Source organism: Gambusia affinis, linkage group LG04 (genome assembly GCF_019740435.1).
Source record: "Gambusia affinis linkage group LG04, SWU_Gaff_1.0, whole genome shotgun sequence".
Classification (NCBI taxonomy): domain Eukaryota; kingdom Metazoa; phylum Chordata; class Actinopteri; order Cyprinodontiformes; family Poeciliidae; genus Gambusia; species Gambusia affinis.
The window spans coordinates 218,830-224,786 of NC_057871.1; positions in this window are offsets into that span (position 1 = coordinate 218,830).

Below are 5,957 nucleotides of genomic sequence, written 5' to 3' on the forward strand. Positions count from 1 at the left end.
GAAACCGACCCAGGCTGCTTCCTTTCTTTAGAAGTTTTCCATCAGTTTCCAACAGTTTATCATATTTTCCAATTCTGCTTCTTGTTCTGTGTTCATGAATTGTAGAGATGAGAACAGGAAACACTGTGAAAAGATGGTTTGGCTTTTAGAAAACCACATTAGTGAATGAAAAACTTGCCCATAATAATTATTACATTTAGTAGCATTTCAAATTTCTTTTCTTCTCTCAGGATCCCATAAATAATCTTCCTTAGAAAATTCAGGTAAGTTTGGAGTTTTAGGGAAAAGCCAGTAGGTGAACGTCATAACAGAAAGTTTTGCAATAAAACATTCATAGAAAAAGATGTTCAGTCGACTCAATATCACAAAATAAACAAGTTTAATCATCAACAGCAAATCAAAGTCTGAGGATTCCTAGACGGATGCAGAGCCTGCCAAATATTATCAGGCTCTGAAATTAAAATGCATCTCCGTACATTAATAGACTAGACAGTTAAAGATGAAATAGCTGCTGTCAAGGCAACTGCATCTGAATTATTGTTTTTTGTTGTTTGGTTTAAGGTGGCAGTAGTTAAATTTTATTTAATGGAAAACATTGAGTTTAAATGTCTGGCAGTTTTAGTAAATTTGTGTTGATACTCATTAGGTTCAATTAAGTGTAAATTCAAATGTGGGGGAACCTTTTATTTCGTTCCGCGGGCCACGTGTTGCCCGGGGAAACATTGACTGGCACACTTAGAGCCACATGGAGGATTCAAGCTGAAGAAACTGATTGTTGGAAATTAAACTTTATTCCTCTAAACCAGGAGTCACCGACCTTCTAGAGACTGGGAGCTGCTTCCCGGGTCCAGAGCAACACGAAGGGCTGCTGGTTTGATTCAGACATAAATATTGTTGTCTCAGCCTTTATAACAATAATACATATATGTATATATGATCATATTAATGATCTACTGACAATAGTTATCAGTAATAATTTATCATGGCAGATATGGTTCATTACTATCATGTGATCAGAAGTTCTTAGTTCAGAGTTGTGAGTTTGATTCCCTGTTGGAGATTTTCTGTCTGATTCTAAATTGTCCAAAGTGACTGAGAGTCTGGATTGTTGCAGCTGCAGCTGAACATCTGGAGGCACTGAGAGATTTTCCTTTAAATACAAACAGAAAAGTTATTATTATTTTATTATCCAACCCTCTTTACTATTAACTAAACTGTGGAGAGAAGAGAAAGTTATTTTGTACCAAAACATTTTGTATGTAGCACATCAGTGTGAGTCTGTGGGGGTCAAAGGTCAGCCAGAGCCTGAATCTGATTGGTCAGTTTATTTTTACTGTGAACTAAAAATGATGAGTGGAGTTTGAATCTCCTGTTGTTCTAAGATCCTGAGTTTTTTACAGTGTTCGGTTCTGTTGGGTCGCCGGTTTATTAGTTTTTTTGTGGTTTGGTGAACTGAACAGTTGACGGGTCGCCTGTTGAAACCAGGAGATGTTGAATAAAAATGTCCGACAGATCAGAAGGTAAAACTATCACTGACCTGCAGGAGAACAACCAGATCTCCATCATGTGAGTGTTGAACAAAACCAACACAAAACTAAACCACTGAAGCAGAACACACTTTGTTTTATTTTAACACAAACGATGTTAAATAATAAAGACATGGAAGTGAAGCCTATAAACCCAGTAGATCCACGTCCAGAGGAGGATGTAGATTCCAGGTCCAGGTGGTGTCAGAGTCCAGAGGAGCAGAAGGTGAAGCAACAATGTTTGATTCATTGGGAACGTTTCCACTAGATTAAATGGTTTAACCCTCAGTTTTAGCTCCACGCTCAGGAAGAGCAGCAGAGGTCAGTTAACTGGTGACCCATCAGCTCTGCAGGTCAGGAAACATCAAAGAAACTCATAAACCGGCGACCCAACAGAACCGACCCGGTAAAAAGCTCCACCGGGATCCAAACGGCTCTTAGAACTACAGGAGGTTCAAACTCTGATCATTCAAATAAACAAAAGTAAACTGACCAATAAGATTTAGGCTTTGGCGTGACCTTTGACCCCCAGACTCAGACGTACAAGATGTTTTGACACATAAGATCTTTTTATTTCTCCACAATTGTGTTAATTGTAAAGAGAGTTAGATAATAAAACTTTTATAAATTATTCTTTTCTTTTTTTACTCCAAGGAAAATCTTAAGGTAGGCAGAGAGGGAGCAGCCTGCAGGCGCCGCCGCCCTCCGATAAAACCCTGCAGGCGCCGCCGCCCTCCGATAAAACCCTGCAGGCGTCTGACCGGTTTGAACTTTAACCATAGAAAAGAGTTTCATGCATGAAGCAATTTATTTTAAACATTTTTTATAATTTACTTCTTGAAAAAATCTAAATCTAAACAAATGTTATTAATTCAATGTAACAACATTAAATTAAATCATTTCTGTGGCAGTGCTCCCTAAAGACAGTGGCTGTTTTTAGAAGTTGCTCTGCGGGCGACTGACGGCGTCCCCCCGGGGCACCGCGGGCCCCGTGGGCCCCGTGTTGGTGGCCCCTGGTCCGGAGTCAAAGCTGCTAATGAGGTTTGGTTTGTTTATTTGTATCTTTTATTTATGTAAATACTCCATTTATTGTGAACTGATTTGGGTTTGTGTTACTTTTGTTTTTTGTTCTGACGGTATTTTGGGGACTTTGTAAAATGTGTCCACAATAAATGGCTGTTGAAACCAAGAACTGCGTTAAGCCTTGATTAAACTGGAGAGGAGTAAGAGCTGATATAAAATGTTCTACATAACGGGCCTCTGTTTGTGATGCTTTAGCTTTTATGGTGTTAAAAGAAAATTCGGGGAATTTCAAACCATCTGCTGAGAACATTTTCATCAGACACTGAAAAACGTCCGACTCATATGTGTCAATAAAGGTGTAAAAACCGTATTTATGTAAATTAATCTGCAAAATAAAACCCACCGTTTTAGGGCTTATGTAGTGGGTCTAGAAATTAATGTTTTACTAAAACAGAAACTCCCATTTTTGAAAAGATTATTTTAAGATGATTTGAACAACTTTCTAACATTAACTGACTCATGTCGATGACCACCTAGTCAGTAGAGGGCGCTACTGTGAGTGAATGAACAAACGAGGAAACTTCTATAGTCTCTGCCAGCGCATGCGCAGTTAATAATAAACCGCTGCCAGCAGAGCAAGGCACAACGTATTAACGTGTCTGTTCCTCATCATTCACAGGTACTAATTATAACTATTCCTAAACATTCTTAAAGATGTTGGAAGTAATGTGAACTGTCTGTGACATTATAGTAACATTTTGAGAGAACTTGATCCGAGTTCTGATAAGTATTTGTTTTGTTTTGTCGAGTCGAATAATGGCTACCGCTAGTAGTTCTTTAACGGCTTGATTACAGAGAACACATGGGATGTACAGATGTGCATGTGAAAGAGAACATCGTGTCCGTTTTACGTTTACTTTTTGTATCTGAGCCAATGGCTGAAGGTATGAACGGGCATTAGATTTATTACTGTCTTTGGTGATGGGAAGTTATTATTTTGATGAACATTAAGTTTATTTTGCAATGAATGACATATACACTCAGAGACACGTGATGGGTTATTATGTTGCACTTTATTTTATTTTACAAGAGTATTTGTTGTATTACTCAGGTTATTAACAATATTGTAAACCAAGAGGTCAATTGTATTTTGAGCTGTTTTGAAGTGAAAGACTATGACAGTGTATTTTGACATGAATACTATCCCCATGTTATGATGTTTTGTGATATTTTCAAAGCAAGGATAGTTTGATATTTGTGTTTAAATGGAATGACTGACTGTTTAAGATTGTTGCAGTCAATAATAAACCGCTGCCAGCAGATCCAGGCTCAACGTATTAACGTGTCTGTTCCTCATCATTCACAGATCCACAGCGCATCCTGCCTGTGCATCGCTTGTCCCGGCCCTGATTTCCCCGAGGTCTGAGGCCGGTAACACTTATGTAACCGGTGTATACTACTTATCTAAATAAGTAAAATAATAAAATTCTTAAAATATGACAAAGAAATAAGATTCTTCATTGTTAGTCAGGATTTGGTGAAATTTCAAATATTATAATAATAAAAAAATAAAGCACATTTTCTAAAGTTGTTGCACTTACATGGTTAAGAAACGTGATGATGTCACGAATATCTTTAAACGTTTCCTCTTCGGTCATTTCAGTCCGTTTTCTCATCAATATGAGAGTTCAGAGCGATGCGCGCGTTACTCGGCATGACACCTGCTCGGACCGCCATCTTCCCCGGACCGCTGATTTGCTAAAAAATTATGAGGAAGGTGGTATTAAGGCAATCGAATTTGAAATTATGAATGGTACTTTAAAAATTAGATGGCTTCAGTCCCTTTTAAAAAACAGTGATCTCATATGGTTTGTTATTCCGTCGTTCGTATTTCAAAAAGTTGGAGGTATTGAGTTGTTATTGAAATGTGATTTTGAATTATTAAAACTCCCCCTACAACTCTCTAATTCCCACCAACAGGTTTTGTTACAGTGGAAGTTCATGTTTAAACAACTTCAGCCCTCATAATGTTCCACTGTGGAACCACAGAGCCATTCTATGTGGTAGAAAATCTATTTTTCTAGAAAATTGGTGGAATAAAGGAATCTGGTCAATTACTCATTTACTGGATGGAAATGGTGATTTTCTAAGTTTGGAGGATTTTAACAGGAAGTATAGAAATGATTGTTCACTAAGAATTTATAAGAAAGTTTTATGTAGTATCCCTGATGTCCTCATTCATTCAGTTAAAAACAGTTTATCTAATTTCTTTATTCCTAGACTCCATAAGATTCAATTTGAGCATGTGGACATTAGAGATAATAAATGCAACAACAAGTTTTTGAATCAGTATTCTATAAATAATATGTACCCAGGAAGAACAAACAGTTCTCTTACAAAATTTTAAGAAATCCATGATAGTCAAAATTAGGACAAATTATTTGAAATTCCCAATTCCTCCTAAATATAAAGAATTACAATTTAAAATAATAAATAACATATATCCTTCAAATGAGTTCTTTAGAGAGATTTAAGTTTAATGTTGAGAATTGTGACTTTTGTACAACTCAATTGGAAACAACTAAACATCTTTTTTATGAATGTAAAGAAGTATCAAACTTATGGGATCAACTTCGAAACTTTCTGTCTTCTAAAACAATAAATGTAGATTTTATTTCCTTGCAAAACATTCAATTCGGTTTATCCATTAAAGAAATTTTTTTTTTTTTTTTGTCAATATTCTAATAATTGTAACAAAGTATGATATCCATAAATGTTGCTGTGTTAAATGCTGCCTCTCAATCTCTGCTCTCAAAAATGAACTTTCCCTTTTTAAAAGATGCAGAATTTAAATGCAATTAAATTGTTTGAGTTAATGGAAGATTTTCAGTTGGTAGCCCCCGCTGATTATTTTATCTATTTTATCATTATTGTTATTATTTTATTTATTTATTTTATTTTATTTTTTTATACTTTGTTCCAGTCTTTGTATTTAATTGTATTTTTCAACAGCAGTTGTGATATTTCTTTTTGTTTTGTAATATTTGTTATTGACTTGTTATTTGAGATTGTTATTGTTTTCTTATACATTCAATAAAAAAAATAAAAATAAAATCTTCCCCGGACCTCCAAGACGGATCTAAACCGGCTGAGATCCTGGAGCTCCTCGGTTCCGAGTCCATGTCCCACAAGTCATCAAACCACCGATCAAAACAACCTGGACTAACCAAATTCAGAGTTTCATCACCCCGGATGCCTCGACCAGTCCAAACAACACGGTTACCATGGTGATTCTTGAACTGGTCTTTCTCTGGACTTGTTTTACTGAACTGGGAGGAAGTGGTTCTGAAAATGGACCCAAACATGGCCACCATCAAATCATTCAATAAAACAACAGAAACACTCATG